General features: G+C 45.6%; 1 long non-coding RNA gene across 1 annotated transcript in view; it reads right to left on the bottom strand.

Annotated features, from left to right (window-relative positions):
• Nucleotides 1-12,528: 12,528 nt before the first annotated feature.
• Nucleotides 12,529-18,593, bottom strand: part of LOC117033416 (uncharacterized) — a 31,315-nt gene continuing 25,250 nt past the window's right edge. The window contains exons 3-4 of the long non-coding RNA XR_004424877.1: nucleotides 14,119-14,192; nucleotides 12,529-12,999 (exon numbers count right to left, since the gene is read on the bottom strand). This is a non-coding gene — a long non-coding RNA (uncharacterized LOC117033416). The remainder of the gene's footprint in view (nucleotides 13,000-14,118; nucleotides 14,193-18,593) is intronic.

Here is an 18,593-nt window from a genome sequence, read left to right as displayed (position 1 = left end):
TGACAGTCCTGCTATCTTGCACACCGCATATATCTTCTTGTGCTAATTTCAGTCTTATTAGCTGCTCTCCTTAAGGGCGGGACACAAATGGTGACTGATCTCACAAGTATGCATGTAGTCATAAGAGACATGAGCAAAGCCCTCTGAGCGGTTTGTACTTTTCTTTCACTTGAAGAGGCCAGACTTAAGTTGTATGATTTTAGTTACTCTCTGGGTGTGTGCTGGGCTCCAATACGGACCATATCTGGGGTAGCCTATATACACAAAGTCTGACAATTAAGTTTGTGAACTTATTGCAGTGATGTTGCTAACCTTTTTTGATATCAGAGGGATTATTCATTACGAATTTGTACCAACTGGACAAACAGCTAACCAAGTTTACAATTTGGAAGTGCTGAAAAGGCTGCGTGAAAAAGTTAGACGACCTGAACTTTTCGCCAACAATTCATGGCTCTTGCATCACGACAATGCACCAGCTCACAGGGCACTGTCTGTGAGGGAGTTTTTAGCCAGTAAACAAATAACTGTATTGGAACACCCTCCCTACTCACCTGATCTGGCCCCCAATGACTTCTTTCTTTACTCAAAGATAAAGGAAATGTTGAAAGAAAAACATTTTGATGACATTCAGGACATCAAGGGTAATATGACAACAGCTCTGATGGCCATTCCAGGGAAAGAGTTCCAAAATTGCTTTGAAGGGTGGACTAGGCACTGGGGTCGGTGCATAGCTTCCCAAGGGGAGTACTTCGAAGGTAACTGTAGAGATATTCAGCAATGAGGTATGTAGCACTTTTTCTAGGATGGGTTCGTGAACTTAATTGTCTGACCTTGCACTTAATATTGGGTAGTGGTGAACACTTGGACTTGGCCACCCTCCCCCATCTGTGCTATAACATGCTTCTGCTCATTATTAGGATTTAACTGAATAGCAGCATAAACTACTCTGTATATTTGCTGAAAAGCATAACCTACTGAACCCTGCAGAGACATTAAAAGGCATGCTGCCAGACTCTAGATTTTGTCCTTCTTCCCAAAGCTTCGCTGCAGAAGCCTTAGATTGGGGCTGAGAGGGAGAGGTATAGAGGAATGCATTTTGGAGAAGGATCGTCTTCTCCTCTCCTCCTCACCATTGACAAGAATTGCTGGGTTGAGCATGTTGCACCCTGTGCATCCTGACCCTTGACCCTTGCCTTTTCTCCTCTTTCAGAGCCTTGCTTGTCCTACAGTGGCTCACTACACACCACTTAAGTCCCATGCCTTTTATGTGGTCCAACTCGCACTGTTGGCAAACAATAAAAAAAGCCCAATACGTATAGATGATGTATTATAGAATTGTACACTTGAAACCTATATAATTTCATTAACCAATGTCACCCCAATAAATTTAATTTTATAAAAGGCAGAGCACAGGCTTAGGGGCCAGACACACTTGGGTTTGAATACTGTGTGACCTCAGGCAAGTTACTTAGCTTTTCTGAAACTGTTTCTTCATCTGGAAAACTGGGATAACACTACCAACTCCCTCATGAGGTAGTGGAAGAGTAAGTGTGCTAATAGGTAAAGCAGAGTGCCTCGAACATGCAAATGATCTAATAAATGTCAGCAACCATTACCACCACCACCACCACCACCACCATCGTCGTCGTCATCTTCATCATCACGATTGTATTCATCAGTTTTAGTTGCAAGAGACAGAAGCCCATCTCAAATGAATTTAAGCAAAGAAGAAAAACATTTTGGTTTAGTTAATTGGAAAGTAAAGTCTCGGCACAGGCTGGATCCAGAGTTTTAACAATGTCATTTCTGCTCAAACTTTCTCTCTCCAAATATCACTCTACTTTTCTCTCTTGGCTTCACCCTCCAGCGGGTGAACTAAAGGGCAGCTGGGGAACACCAGCCTGCAGAGGCCAACCCCCCTCATCCAAAGGGCCCCCCCCAACAAAGGGCCTCCAGCCCAGGTGTCCAAGCTCCATCCACAAAACTACCTCCCAGCAAACAGCCTCCACCTGGCCACTCCTTGTCCTCTGAAAGACAGACCTGGGGAAGGGGCTTCCACAGGCTCTGGAAATAGATTCAGGGCTGTGTGGGGACAGAAGTCTGGGGTCCTGGGTATCAGGAGCACAGTCTAAAGGTGGGAATAGAAAGGGTGCAAGCTCAAGGTGGGCATGTTCACTTGGTCCCACAGACTCATCACCCCATGGGGAAAGGCAGGGCTGAATGAGGGCCCGAGCAGGGGCCCTCGTTGCCAGGTTGAAGAGAGGTGGTTATTTATTATATAGTGTATTGATTCAGTAGTCATTGGTGTAGAACACTTCCATAACAATTCAAGACAGGATACAATGAAGTGCTGTGAAGTTTTAGAAGAGAGAGAGACCACTGCCACCAAGAAAGGATTCCTTGAGAATGGGGCGGGAGGATGGGAAGATCAGACTAGAACGGGACATAGGGAAGGGCATTTCAGGAGAGGAGAGCAACGTGAACAGAGGCCCTGAGGTCAAGTTGGGTCTCCTGTATTTTGGGCCAGTGGAGAGCTTGGTCTAGAAAGACAGAAGGTGTGTGCTGGGAGAAACAGGAGCTGGGCGGTGGGAGCTGGTGGAGACATTTAGAAGAGTTTAAGAGTTCTAACATGTCCTCAGCGGTTGTAGTAGAGTTGGGGAGTCTTTGAAGGCTTATGAATAGAAGATGATGACTGTGCCATGTCAGTGGACCAAAGGGCTCACCCAGATCTGAGATCGGGGCTACTGCCGGAGGAACCAAAAGCTTTAGAGAGGATGATGAACGGTGGGAGGTAAGTTGGGGGAGGTAAGGAGCACTTATGCACAGTCCAGGGAAGAGGCTAAGCTGCCAAAGTGACCAAATCCAGAGCTGATGTCACCAGAAGAACCAAGTACCTGGCCCTGGGTGAGCTGCATACACATATATTCCCAAATTGAGCTGTTGGGGCAAACGAGATGGACCTACACGTACATCCAGTCTTACTTGTGGTTAAGATAACCAACTGAACTGCACCAAGGTGTTTGCTTTTCGATTTTTGTCCCAGTCCCCGGATGGGCAAATCAAATTCAATGAGTCCATGCGACCTGTCCTGGATGAGGTTACTGCCTCTGGATGTCCTGTGGGCAGAACTGGCGCCTCAGACTCAGGCTGACGCATTGGTGAAGTTCCTGTGGCCAGAACTGAGGGCTTTTTCCTGGCTGGTTTTGCTGGGCGGTTTGTAGGGCCCTGTCTGTTGGTCAGGGGTGAATGCAAACTGGAATGTATTTGTACAGGGGGCTTCCAGTCCTGGTCTGGGCCTGCTGGCTTCTCCTGTGAGAAAGGGGAACCGCAGGCGCCTGGCCAGCCACATGACTGGGATATGCGCCAACAGGTCCAGGCGGGTACCCTCCCGTGCCTTGGCTCCTACAGCATGGGACACTCAGAGGGCCCCAAGGGTATTTCTGGGTGAGGAAAGAAAAATCATTCCAGGCCATTTGATTCTGCCCCAGCCTTTCAGCTGGGCAATTTATACTTGTGTGGTACCCATCAACCCACAATTATTTATTGATGGCCTGTTATGCATCTCCATTTGTGTTGAGTGTCATATGAGATACAGAAGAGATCCAAATGACTGCTAAAGAGTCCAGAAGTTTAAGTTTGAGGACTTGCATTCAAGTTCCAGCTCGGGTATTTACTAGTTATGTAACCTTTAGTAAGTTTTCTAACCTCTCTTTCCCTCAGTTTACTCATCTGTAAAATAGGTACAGAGACACTATAAAAATGTGGATATGAGAAAAAAATGATATCATCTATAATGATATATCATCAATAGAGAGATATTTATTCTAATCTAATAAATGGAGATTCATATAATTTCTAATTTTATAATATATTTTCATAATACAATATGTTCTGAAATTCAATGAGTTCTGTGAAACTTTTTCTTGCAATCCAACTGGGGAAATAACATTAACACACACACGTACAATAGCAATAAATCTAAGAGAGAAAGAAAATATACCATATGGGCTAAGAGCCACTTGGTATTTTCTCAACTATGGCCCAGATAAATGTGGTCATTTTCTTCCTTACTTCTTGCCACCTCTCTAAGAAGTGTTTGGTTTTACCATAGGCTCTTGAAGGTGGAAATTGTCTATAGTCAGAACGACTGTCCTCTCGGACCCTGTTTACAGAGGGAACACCCAGGCCCAAGGAGGTATAAAGCCTTGCACTGCAAAGATTGCACCTTTAGGAAAAGGGAGGGCTGACTTGACCTCAGGATGTCTGGCCTTTGCCAATCACTCTGCTACCCTCTGACTTGGCAGTCATCCACAGTATGTAAGGTCTGGGTCACTGAAGGGGACCCACTGGCTCCTCACTACTCCACTGCAGGCCATGCCTTACTTTCCTTCCCTGGGGACATCCCTCCCACATAACTATAGGGGCAGAAATCACTGTCTTTGAAAACATTAATTTTAGAGTGAAAACAACAATAACAAAGCAGAGCAATGGGAATTTTTCAAATGGGACTAGGTGGAGAGACAGGTAAAAACATGCCCCGGGCTCCTCCCCCCAGCAGGAGCCAATACTCTGATCTTAGACCTTCTCAGCTTTCCCAGTCCACAACCCTCAGCTCAAGGAGTGATCACCCCATAGCTGCAGTGTCCCCTCTACCCTTCCCCCACCCCCAGCACTGGTGGGAACAGCCAAGCGCAATCCTTGGTTTTGCCATTTTCCTATCTGGCAGGAGTTGCAAATCCTTCATTACTGAAAATAACGTCTTTACCCAGGGCCCAATCACCGTGAAACCTCATATCATCAGGATGCGATTTCTTCCAATCCTGTATGGTAACTGATTTTCCTAACGATGTCCCCGAGGCCCTGCAACACCCTGGAATGCTCTCTGAATCATTGAGGGAGTATGTGGTTGTGTTCAGTCTAGTTTTAATGTGAAGTGATTCTCACTGTGCTTTTCCAAAGCCTGGAATGAAAAGCAACTCTTATGGGACCTACTCAGCAGTTATGGAGAAACAAAAGACAACCTGTCTATGGAATGACAGCACGTCCTGGTCATTTCAGCCACTTCTGGGCATCTGCTCAGCTCTGGTTCTATCTATGCCCTTTGGTATTTGTCGAAGGGGTTTGAGACCTCGCATTTTTTGGTGTATCCTGCTTCTCTCATTTGGCTGCAAAGTCCTCCAGGGTGAGGAACATTTCTCACCTCTCTTTGTCTCCTAAAGATGTGCTGCTGACCACGTTGGTCCCACCAGGAGCCCAGTCCATGGGGCTGCTGAGCTCACTGCATGGCTTACTCTGGCCAGACAACTCACTGCCTGTTCCCTGCAGACACATGCCACCTGCAGAAATGTAAACCTGTCTCCCAAACTGATCAATCCTTGGGCCCAAGTTTCCCAATGACTTTGGCCTTTTCCCCTGGAATTCAGTCTGCCAGCAGTTCTCCCAAGGAGAGTTATCCACTCCATAGTTTCTGCTTGCTCTCCTCACATGCTGCCTTAATTACACTATCTGCCTCCAGGGACAGGAGCTGGTGAATGGAATGAAGGGAAATAGCTGGCAGGGCAGAGGCAATAAGGAAATGCTGGCAGTGAAGTGATAGGAGGCCCAGATGTGCGTTGCCCTCTTTCTGTGAAGTGGCCCCTATAACACAAGGCCCTTCAGGGCAAGAATCTTATGTGTCCAGTGCACCTTTCTAGTCCCAGTACTGAGGAAAGGGCTCTGCTTTCGTTCAATAAATATTTGCTGAAGGAATAAGACGTGGGCTCCCAAGACAATTCAGCCATTCATGAGCCCTGTGGAGATCCTTCGCCTTTTCTTATCTCCAAACTGCGGGGCTGGGGGCGGGGGGCGGGGGCTAAGGCTGTAGTTCCTTTGCTGTATTATATTCCATTATACAAAGCTCAGAAACATAATGTTGAGTGGAAAGGAAAAGTAAATAGTAGACGATGACGTGCAATACTAGTTATCATTTTTCAAAGCTCAAAAACAGACATGCTCTTCACAGATACACTGTATATTATCAGCAATTGCCACAAGAACGCTACACAACGAATTACTCCAAAGTGGCTTACCAAGCTTCATGTACTCTTTCTTACGCAGGTATCTGTGCATTGGCTGGGATTTGGCTGATCTAGTCTGGGCTCCATTGGCTCTGGTTCCAGTTTCAGACTGGGTCCAGGTCTGTGCCACATGTCTCTCAGCCTCCTTGGACCAGCAAGGGGGACCTGGAGCACGTTCTTCTCACGGCAGAGGCAGGAATGTCAGAGGAGAAACTGGAAACATGTGACACCTCTTAAGACCTACGCTCAGAATTGGCACCCGGCAATGCCTACAACATTCTATTGGGCAAAGCCAATCAACCTCATTGGGCAGGGAAATTGATTCCGCCTCTAGTGGGAGGAACTACAAGGTCAGACGGCCAAGGGTATCTAAAACTCAGAACAATAATGCAATCTACCATGCAGACATCATTGGCAAAACTATAAAAATGATCTAAGGATGATAAACACAAAACTGTTCGTGTGGGGGGGTGGGGGTGAGAGAAAAGAATGGGAGGAGCATCCACTGTGATGGTCTAGTTCTAAGGTGGAGTGGTGGACTCACAGGTCCTAGGATTACTAAGCTTTATAACTTATATAGATATTATTTTGTACATGTCTAATGTTACCTAAGCAAAACAGTAAGCACAAATCAATAAATAGATCAATCAATAAATAAATCAGCAAATAAAAGAAAGGGCATGATCCACCAATCTGAGAGGTTCTTCCCTGTGCTAACATTGTATACACTACAATTCTAAGTAAACAGAAGCTGAGAGCTCTCTTTTGGCGAAGGAAAACATCTGATCATGCAGCAGTATCCCCGGCTACCAGCACCCAGAAATTCACCCATGCTGGCTGGTTCTGTCCACGTCCAGCCCTGCACTAGGCCCACTGGGAAAATGAGAAGATGTGCTTCCTGCACTTAGGGTTATGGGAAGTCTCTAGAAAACAATCTGGATGGCAGCTGTGAGATAGCAATGAGAGAGCCCTGGTTTAGACTCCTGGCTTGATTTCATTGGCCTCAAAAACCAACTGAGAAACTCACCAGCTGTTTGACCTCGGGAAAGTTACTTGGCCTTTCTGAGTCTATTTCCTCACCCGTGAAGAAGACAATCCTACCTTGGAAGGTTGCTATGAATCCTTGAGTAGGTGAGTTTCCATCTGCTGTCTGATGAGGCCGTGTGGCATACTGGGTTGCAAAGTCTGATAAACCTGTGTTTGAATCTAACCTATGCTGCTTATAGGGGTAGGTCCCCAGGCAGGAATTTAGCTTTTCCAAATCTCCATTGCCTTCTGTAATGTGGTGGCACTAATATTTTTCTTCCAAAGGTGTGTGGGTGGTTTAAATTAGATAATGTATATAATGAATCTGATATATTTAGGGGTTCAATAAATGTTAATCCCTTTCCCCTCCTGCTTCCAACCTCTACACAGCTTCCTTTTGGCTATGGCTCAAAGGGCGTGGGGGAAAAAGGTCAAGTTCATGGTCAGGTGTGTTAAGGAGAAGATGGGTGTAGGTGTTGAAACCCAGTCTCCTTAGTAGCTCTGATGGTAGGGGTGTGTCAGGTGTGGGTACTGGGAGGGGGTTTAGGCCCAGGGAGGGATTATGTTTTCTATTACGCAAACATCTCCAATTTCAGCCTCCAATTTTGGGAAACAAAATAATTTTGGCCCCCCACACAGTATCTGTCTCTGGAACTGATTACCTGCTTTGTTAAGTTCAGAGGCATTCTGATAAGGGTAATTGAATTAGGCTTCTCAGAGCTCCTACAAGCAGGCTTGCTGCCACTGTAGGGGGTCCCTCTGTCCAGGCCCCTTGGCAGGGGCATGCAGGCTCTCCCTCCAGCACTCTTCTTTGGAGCCTGCCCTCCTGGGGTGCTCAGGGCCTTGGGGTTTGCCTTTGAAGATCTTTGCTGAGAAGCCTCTCCACACTCACAAGGCTCTTCATGCTTCCCTGGGGTCCTGCCGTGAATCTGTTCCCAGCCCACTTTGGAAACCTCTGGGGTGGGGGTGGGGAGGAGAGGAGGAGAAGTCTTCCCTTGAGGCAGAGGAATTTCTAGAGGTCAAAGAAATGTCTGCCTGGCGTTAAAAGAGCAGGAAGTCAAGGTTCAAATAATGTTGACCTATATTTTTCCCAATTCCAGAGGGTTTCTCCCTCAGGGGAACTTACCTCCCCTCTCCTCACAATCTTGGCAGGAATCTGCCCACCTGAAATGACAGAAGTCCAGTCATTTGGGGATAGTACTATGACAGCAGCCACTCAAGTTTTCAAAAATCAGCAGGCTCCAAAAATGTTATTTGACCCCCAATATGTGAGCAGACTCAGCCCCTATTTCTTGTACTTCGCTATGGTCTCCATACCCTATCCTCTCCCCTTCTTGTGACCATACTGAGAAAATCAGAGGGTTTGCTGCTATGTACCTCTTAGGGGTTGTTTCTTCTTCCTCCCACCAGACCGGGTCCCATAGAAATTCAGCACGTAAAGCGTGACAAAGCAGAGTGACTACGTAGTGCGCCATTCAAGGCTCTGCTCAAATCGACTAGGTTCCAGGATCTGTGGGTCCCACCTACTTCTCCAACTTCTGCCTCAGTATGCCTATCCATCTTCTGATGAGCCCCCTGAGCTCCCATAAGCAAAAGTAGTGTGGTTTTAGAGACCACAAGCAGAGATCTGGGTTCACAATTCTGACTCTGGAACTATGTGACCTTGGCAAATTAGTAACCTGGGAGGATTGGCAACAACACAGAAGTTCTCAAACTTTCTCAGTTTATGGTGTCCTTAGTACCTTAGTAATTTTTTCACAGTGTCTCTAGGCCTTAAGAAACACCTTAGAGTCCCATTTATTGGAACCAACTTCTTAATAACCACGTAAGTATTTCTGTCCTGACAAAATAAAACATACATACTGAAAGAAAGAAAGCAATAATTTTATTTCCTTCTTGTTCACGTAATAACCATTACTTATTAATGAGATGTATGCACCTCTTGGGCACTGTACAATTTCTCAAGCCTTGCAATCCGATTGGCCCCTGCTGCCCTCATCTCCTGTTCTGTGCTGATTTACATATGGTTCTAGTTTATTTATTGCAGCTGCTCCCAAAGACCCAGTTCTACAGATATGACATCATCAAAAGGAATGGGATGTGATCTCATGTTAAAAGTGTGAACTACCTTGAGCTAGTAGTTTGCAGTGTCTAACAGATGTGGAGTACCATCATGTTTCCCTCAAAATTTGAAATACCTCACAGTGACCCTGTGAGATTTCTGTAGCACCCCAGAGTGGAAACTGCAATAATGATGTTTGAAAAACACCTAACACACTATAGGCACTTACAAATGTTAGCTATTATTACTTCTTTTTAAACTTTTAAAGTCACCATTGGTTGTCTTCTGACTGCATTGCCATGCCACAAGACTAGACTACAATCTCATTGAAAGCTATCTTATCCATCTAAGTAATCTCTATAACTGGCACATAGTAAGTGTTCAATAAATGTTTCTTGAATGGATGGGTGGATAGATGCCTTTTGGACCATCTGTCTGTTGGTCCATCCACCCACCCATCCATCCATCCATCCATCCATCCATCCATCCATCCATCCATCCACCCACCCATCTCATCTATCTATGCATCTAATGAACATTAGGAAGTTGACTCTGCTGGCAGGTGGAATCGCCTCCCAACCACAGCCCCACTTTAGTGGATAGTGTTGGCTCCTCTTCTCCTTCTTGTTTACCTCGTGTTGCCTTGAAGTACGTCATATCTTGGGCCCCCGTTCTGGAATTGTTCTTTCACATGTATAGCTTTTTTTCTCAAAGGCACCTGAAAATTCCATAAGGATAGAACCAGGTCTAATTCACCCATGAATCCCAACTTTTCTGACATGGAATTGTTCTTCACAGGGCTGAACATAATGGAGGGGCTCAGTAAATACTTGCTAAATTACTTGATTTATGCTATGGCTCTATGCACAAACCAATGTAACATTTAATCAACTCGTCCAGTGACTCGTTAATTACAAAATGGGTAGCCCATAGACCGAAGGCAAGAGGAGTCAGGATGACGTCAGCAGTCCGTGAGAGCTTCACTGAGAAGGGGGCTAGAACTAGGTGTTGAACGGTGGGCAGGATTTAGAGAAGCTGAAGAAAGGAGGCAGGCATTTGGGACTGGGATGGCAGGTCACAGTATGAGAAACGGCCCAACGGAGGAAACGGGCTTATGTGTGAGGAGCCAGTGAAGCAAAAGGCTTACCTGGAGAGAGAAGGAATGAGATGGAGTCATGAAGAATAAAACTGGGTAAGAAACTTCTAAGATCTTGAAAGCCAGGGAGAAGCATATTAAAATGTGAACATTAGTAGTTAAAGTGGAAGGTATACTATACAGTTGGTTGTATAAAGGTGGTTGTACCATATTGAATCACTTTACCTAGGGAAGAGGGACAAAGGGTGGAGGGGAAATTAAAATAATATGTCCTGTTACAGGAAAGGTCCACAGGAGAACATTTTGCTGGGATCTAACTAGCCATAGGTTCGATGATTTTCTATCCACCACACAAGTAAATAGCTCAAGGGCAGGCTGCCCGCCAGCATAAACCTTTGTGTGGAAAATACTGCCAGTGTGGCTATGGAAAATGCCCTCTTGCTGACCATAATTATACAGAATGTGTGCAAATAAAAGCAGAAAGAAAACACTTTTGCAGAGGTGTATTTTTTCTGTTCTTATTTTGACAGAGTGGAAGAGAAATTCGCAGACCATTTTCTCATTCTCCCAGTTGGGGCAGAATGAGCTCATGCCACATGGTTGGGCTGGGGGTTGGGTTTCATGGAGAGACCCTAAACTAGCTTCTACACACAGACTTACAGTTGTGGGTCTTTCAGTTCTGAGATAGCTTCTGGCGGCAGGAGTGGTCGAGGGGGTGTCCAAAGGGGCCTTGCCTTATTTAGCTCTGACAACCAACAAGGTTTGGTCTTAGCCAAAGGGAGATGGAAAAAGTTTGGAGTACTCAAAGTATGATCCTCACCTTTTAAGGTTTAGGGTACCTTTTAAGGTTACCTTCAGTTACCTTAAGGTAACTCCTCTTGGTCTTCAACTCTTTCCTGGGTTTCCCATCAGAGACAACCTTTAACTCTAAAGAAGTCTACTGCATAATAAATACCTCCTAGAGAGCCCTCTCTAAGCGGCAGGATGGCAGATTTTGTTCCTTTTCAAGTTTTACATCCGCCCTTGCAGAAAGTTGCCCTTTCTCCTCTTCTCTTTGATATTCATAGAAATACTTGAGTGAAAAACCCTTAGGTGAAGAGCTGGTATTTGCTAGTCCCACTGTGACGCATTCATGGATTGCCTGGCTCCATCAGAACTAGGCACCAAAGTGCAAATAGGCAAACAACAGACAAGTCAACATACTCAAGGGCTGCAGTTGTAGAAGGTTCGCTGCAGGGGATGTGTGTCCTGGAACTGGAAATGGATCAGGAACTGCAAAGCTGGAAGGACCCACAGCAGCCCTGGAGACTGGCCCTCTCTCCCATCAATCCTTGTTCTGTCTGCCTGGCACTTCCATTCTCCTCTTTGCTTCCTCACAGTTTCTGTCACTTCACTTTGCATTAGGCTCATCATGACGGCCCGCTCCCTTCAGTTGTGACAACTCTCTATACAACTTTTGGCATCTGTCCCCAATGCTAACTGGCTGTTTCTCTTGTCGGAAGAGAAATCGAACTGGCCTAACTGGCCTCGATCACTTTTCGGGGGGCAAGTCCGAGTGCTGTGGTCAGCCTGTGTCTTGGCTGCCCTTGTGTTGGGCACCCAGAGTGCAGTCAGCGGAGAGGTGAGCAACGCGACACTTAGGAGCAGAGGTTATGAGTTGGGGCATGGACAAAGTAGGCAGTGAGTTCCACCTCTAATACAATAGTCATTCTGAACAGCACTGGTTGGTAGGGCTGTTGCAGGGACTACACATATAGTTCATTTCTCTCTCAAGCAAAAGTTCAGAACAACATAGTGGCTTTTCTCCACAAAATATGCAGGAACCCAGATGCATTCTGAGTTCTCCCCATTTTTGGAGACCTCTACTTCACAGGTTGGTTCTCCTCCTGTGGGCCAGGATGCAGGTCCCTCTGACACATTTTTATTACAAGCAGCAGGAAGGAGGAAGAGGAAAAGAGGTAGCAAAGGGCACACACTGGCTATCTCTTAAGAAAGTTCCTTAGAATCTGTGACATGAACTTCTGCTTACATCCCATTGGTCACGTGGCCACCCCTCACTACAAGAGAAGTTGGCAAATGTAATCTTTATTCCAGATGGCCATTTGCCAGCTAAAATTTCTATTACTATGTATATTAGTTATGGTTCTCTAAAGAAACAGAACCAATAGGATGTATTATCCATCTATCATTGATCATCTATCCATCCATCCATCCATCCATCCATCCATCCATCCATCCATCTGTCATCATCTAAAGAGATTTATTATAAGGAATTGGCTTACCCTAATATGTAGGCTGGCAAGTCCAAAATCTGCAAGATGGGCTGGTAGACTAGAGATCCAGGAAAGCCAACGCTGCAGTGTCAGTTTGGAGGCCAGCAGGCTAGAGAATTCCTTCTTGCTTCCTGTCTTTTTGTTCTATTCAGGCCTTCAACTGATTGGATGAGGCCCACCACATCATGGAAGGCAATCTGCTTTATTGATTTAAATGTTAATCTCATCCAGAAACTCCCAGAATAATGTTTGATCAAAATATCTGGGCACTCTGTGGCCCGGCGAAGTTCACACATAAATAAATCATCACAGTGTGGAAGAACTGTAGATGGTCACTGGGGACAACGGCAGTCTCTCTCACATTAGAGATCCGCAAACTCACTCTGAGCAAGATTCTTAAAGTCCTTAAGGGTAATGGCTGTGTTGATTATGTTGGTTACCATTGTAGTTCAGCAATTTTCATAACGCTTGCACAATAATGGTGACCTATGAATATGTGTTGAGTGAATAAAGAAGAAAATCAATGTGTAGAGAGTTATTAAAATGAGCTAGAACCACAGACAAGAACAGGGTCGGCAACTATTTTCCATAAAAGGCACCAGAGTAAATAGTTTCAGCTTTGTGGGCCATATGGTCTCTGGCCCAGCTCTTCGTTTCTGTGGCTGTAGGTGAAAGCAGCCACAGACAGTATGCAAACGAATGGGCATGGCCAGATTTGACCCATGGACAGTAGTTTGCCGAACCGTGGACCAGAACATCAGAGTTCAGAAGTACTAACGTCTCATTTTATAGGAAACCAGAGTTAATTGGCGTGGTCAAGGTTACATGGGTCAGTGGAAGCAGAACCGAGAACAGATTATAGGTCTCCTAACTCTGTGTGCAGTGCTTAAGCCCCACATTCAAAATTAACGTTCCAGGGTTAACAACGTAGAATGAACAGTTCCTACACCTCTCTCTTATCATAGACCTTGGAAGAGCAGATTGTGTGTGTGTGCTTCGATTATGTATGTGTGTGGTGTGTGGTGCAGTGTGTTTTGTATGCTGTGGTGTGTAGTGTGTTGTGCGGTGTATTATGCATGTGTATGAGGTGTGTGTTTTTTTTTTTTGTGTGTGTGTGTGTGTGTGTGGTGTGGGGATTGTGTGTGCGCTTCGAATGTGTATGTGTATGTGGTGTGTGTGAGTGTGGTGTGTGGTGCGTTTTGTATGCTGTGGTGTGTAGTGTGTTGTATGTTGTGTGGTGTGTGTAGTGTGGTGTATGATGCATGTGTCTGAGATGTGTGTGTGTGTACTGTGTGTGTGCTTCGATTATGTATGTGTGTGAGGTGTGTGTGAGTGTGGTGTGTGGTATGTGGTGTGGTGTGTTGTGTATGTTGTGGTGTGTAGTGTGTTGTGCGGTGTATTATGCATGTGTATGGGGGGGTGTGTGTGTGCGTGTGTGTGTGTGTGTGTGTGTGTGTACGTGTGGTGTGTATGTTGACAGCCACGGGGAAGGATCATTACCTCCTGTGGGCCTGAGAGGGCACTGGTGTGCTATGACAACATCGCACCAGCCTCCATGGATTCCGTGTTTGAGGAGACAGTGTAGAATGCCAAATCCATGCCTACCTCCTCCTGAAGTTATCCATGCCTTCCTGGGTGGGTCATAGACTGAGGTCCTGTCCTCTCTGTAAGCAGTCACACTGAAAGAGATAACAAGTGAAAAGAAGAGGCGAGGCAGGTGCATGATGGGAAAGAGAAAGCCTGGCCCCCTTCCCAGAGCCTGAGATTCTATAGAAAGGCAAACTTCTGAAACTGTAGCTGCCATGGTTACTCTATGGCTGAACTCTCCAATATGGTAGCCAGAAGCCATGTGTGACTACTGAGCACTTGAAAATGGCTAGCATAGCTGAAGAAATGAATTTTAAATATATTTAATTTTGGTTCATTTAAATGTAAAAACTGATGCTTAAGTTATTAGAAAACATTTTAAGTCTGTTGGGAACAACCTGCATATGTGAATCTAATTTTCAACTAGATATTTTATGAAATCTAAATATAGATCAAATATTTCTGCGGAAAACTTAGGATTTGAATAGAGATTTAAAATAGACATGGGTGGAGATGGTTTCATGAGCATATGTCCAAACTCATCAAATTGTATACATTAAATATGTGCAGTTTTTTGTGTATCCATTATTCTTCAATAAAGCTGTCAAAATAAAAATAAAATACATATGGGATCTCAACGCTTTAATGCAAAACAAAAGAATTTAAAATGTCTCAATAAATGTGTATGTTGATTACACGTTGAATACATGTTGATACATGTTGATTACATGTTGAATACATGTTAATATTTTGAACATTGTATGTTAAATATATTATTAAAATTAATTTCACCTGTTTCTTTTTGCTTTTTGTAGTGCAGCTACTAGAAAATGTAAAATGACACGTGTGGCTCATGTTGTATTACTGTGGGCAGCAGTGTTGTAAGGACACTGGCCCCACACCTGCAGGGATGCCTGATTTACCCTCTCAGCTCCTACAGAGACAGCATTTTTGCGTGGTCTCTGTTTCATGGAATCGTCTTTCTTTCCTCCCCCGTGGGGTGGAAGTGGAAGGATGAGACTTCGGCATTCTCAGTAGAGCCTGGCATACAGCAGGAACATGCTGAGGATCGAGTGGAATGATTCTGAGCTGGGAATCTGAAAACGGGGACTTTGGACAAGCCACCTCCCTGCCCTGGGCTTCAGATTCCTCATCTTTAAAGTGAAAATAAGTATTTCTTGCCCTCCTCTCAGGGCTATTTTAAAAATAAAAACGAGTATCTGAGGAAAGCTTAAAAAAAATGAAAGTGCTACTCTAACATTAAATAATTTATATGCACAAATGGAGGGATTTTTCTTTCCTCCTTTCCCTCCCTTTCTATCCAGTCAGCAAATGCTAAATGCCAAATACTTGCTTCAGGCCAGGGCCACACTAGGCTTACCTGCACCCCACAGGCAGTCTTCCTCACCTGGCTCCGCTCCAGCCCCCTGACCTGCCAGAAGCTCCTGCCTTCTCACCTCTAGTAATCATTGCAGTTCACAAACATGCCCTTGGGGCCAACAGTAGTTTATTCAATTTCATCTTCATCATGAACCCTGCATGAAGCCCTGAGGAAGACATCAGCTCACACAACAGCGGTTAAGGCCCACCGTTACCCCGGCATGATGAAATGTACACAGAGACCCTCGACATTGGTGTTAAAAGCACATAAACCTCTTGGGTTGTTGAGATTCTAACCCAAGCAGTGTGTGTGTGGAATATCACTAAAAGCAGGTATGATGGATAAAAATGAATGATGGCCCCTTTCCAACGTAAACCGAGATGCTCATCCCTCAGGGTTGTTTATAAATAGAGGGGAGTCCATTTGTTCGGGATCCCGGGGACAGGCCGGCACTCCATTTAGATAACGACCACATTTCGTGCCCAGCCATCACTCACCAGCTTGCAAGGTGGCGATTAATCAAACAGTGTTTTGGTTTCTCCCGATACACATCTAGTCCTTCCGGTTTAGAGCGAGCTGAAGATGGCTTCAACAGTTTACAGAACAGTCTGGGCCAGTACATTAGAGGCAGCGAGGATGAGGGTCCTCAGAAGGCCCATCGGGCTGGCCTTTCCAGTCGGAATTCTGAGCTGGGAGCAGCTGCATGGACAGGGATTCCAGAAGTTTAGTCAAGTGGGAGGCCTGGCCTTCTGGGGCATCATGGACTTGTTACATTCAGTCCAATAGGTGAATAACACCTGCCATTAAGATGGAGACACCTGGAGTTGTGGGAACACCAAAATTGGACTAATTAGAAGGCATTTATTTTTCTGATAAGGTAATCAGATGCAGACCCAGGGTAATATAGCCTCTCCCCTGGCCTTGTCACCTCGATCAGCAGGAGTAAAGAGAGGCCCGAGTTCTGGGTGCAAAACACTCCCATCCCAACTCCCACAGCCTCGTGACCACGGTCTACCTGACAGACCATGGGGGCTTAGTCCATCGTGCCTTTTATTCCTGTGTATGTCAATCACCCCAAGGTGTCCACACTGCCAGATCATCCTTTATCCCCTAACTCCCACCTCCAGACAGCTTCATGACGCCCCTAATTTTAATCTGCCTCTCACTCCCCCACTCCCCCAAGCCGTCTGGATCACATTCTCCATTGTCAGTAAAATGCCCCCATCGTCTGCTTCTCCCTGAACGCTCTCTTTGCCCTCTTGCACTAATCAAAGGCTCTTTCCACCCACGTCACAGCTTCTTCTGCAGCCCTCAAGTTTCCTCTCCTCCATCCCTCATGCCACTGCTGGGGTCTTCCCTGATACTCAGTGCTGCTTGGGGACCCTTCTTCTGCCCTCCTGTCAAAGACACCTGCTTTGGAGCACATGCCATCAGCCTACACAATAGTCTTGGAGCCCCAGCGTTCGGCACTGTTTCCCACACTCTCCAGTTACCATTTTTATGATTTCAATATTCGTGAAGATGGTCCTTCCAACCCTGGGACTGTCAGTTCCTTGATAATCTCCGCTTCCATACCTGTCCTCCACCCTATCACAGATATTCAAACCTTATAACCTTCTTGTCACCAATGACGAGAAGCCTTTCACACTCTCAATTTCATCCTCCTACTCTAGGGTCACCTGCTGTCTCAGAGCCCATCCTTCTGTACTCATCGCCAACAATCCTTTGACCCATGGACAGTTGTGCATTTTGTGTACGTGGATTGCACAACAGTCATTGGCCAAGGGGACAAAAGGGCCCCGAAATCCAGCCCAACCTCCAGAAATGACACTGTGTATTCCAGCTCATGGCTTTATCCACCCAGGGGAAGAGGTAGCTTTTCTCTGCAAAATTGTGAGACTGTATCACCTACAGGGGAAGTGTTTATCTAATTCACTGAGGACACTCTGCAGACTAGTGCCAGCTCTGATTTAGTCCCCTTGGGACCTGTAATTCATTGCTCTCACTATTTTCCCAATGCCCTGCCTCCCCTTCCCTCCTTTCCCATCTTAGATTGCACATTCTATGATTATGCAATCCCTCCTCTCAACTCCCTGGCTTCTTTTTCCCTTCACTGCATCCCTAGCAAAATCTCAATCCTTTTAAAATGGAACCTCCAGGCCTGCGCCATGCAGCTGAATATGGCTGAAGTAAAACATGCACAGTTCACATTGACATTCATGAGCATTAACTTCAAGTGGACGCTTAGTTCTGCCTGGTACTCCTAGTCTAGTCACTCCCCACTTTCTCAGATATCAGTCTGTTGTTTATACCCAGTGAGAGCCCCACTCCCCATTTCTCTGTGAGAACACAATCAGAAGAGAACTCCCATATACTCCTGCCTCCATATTCCCCCATATGTCTGCCTCTGTCCTCTATGCCCTGCCTTCTCTCCCCTTCTGTGGATGAATTGTCCCTGCTCTCATCCAAAACCAACAGCTCCACTTGGATAGCGAATACCATCTCTTTTGCCTGTACAAGGGCTTTCTGTAACACTCTTCTCTCCAGCATTATCACCACTTCTTTTCTCCCTCTACTGGACCACTTATATCAGCATATCAACGCATTGTAGTATCTCCTGTATTTTAGGAAACTCTCTTGACCCTGTAACTTCCTTCAGCGAGTACACCATTACTCTGTTCCCCATAACAAAACTTCTCTCAAAGGGAGGGCTATACCTATTCCGCACTCCCTTTTGAATTCGTGCCAGCCCCCAGATCTCTGTCTCCCTTTTCTGCCATGTGCGGACACAAAGAGAACACGATGTCTACGAACTATTAGAAGCCAATGTTCTAAGTGCTGTCACAGAATGAAGCACAGGGAACCATGGGAAGCGAGATGAGAGAGGTACATCAGCACGGAGGGTTTGAACTGAGAGTGAAGGCAGAGTCGGAATTAGAACACAGAGGAGGAGAAAGGGGCTCCTGTATAACAAGGACTGCACGCATGCGCGGCAGAGGGGTTAAAAAGGGAATTATGAGGCTACCAGCTACTAGACCTCTGGAGGAATCAGAGAGAGCTAATTCAAATCCTCCTTCCTGTACTTGGTAGGGAAATTACATAATTTCTCTGG

The sequence above is a fragment of the Rhinolophus ferrumequinum genome, chromosome 13 (assembly GCF_004115265.2).
Source record: "Rhinolophus ferrumequinum isolate MPI-CBG mRhiFer1 chromosome 13, mRhiFer1_v1.p, whole genome shotgun sequence".
Lineage (NCBI taxonomy): Eukaryota > Metazoa > Chordata > Mammalia > Chiroptera > Rhinolophidae > Rhinolophus > Rhinolophus ferrumequinum.
This window is presented reverse-complemented; position numbering and strand designations above follow the sequence as displayed.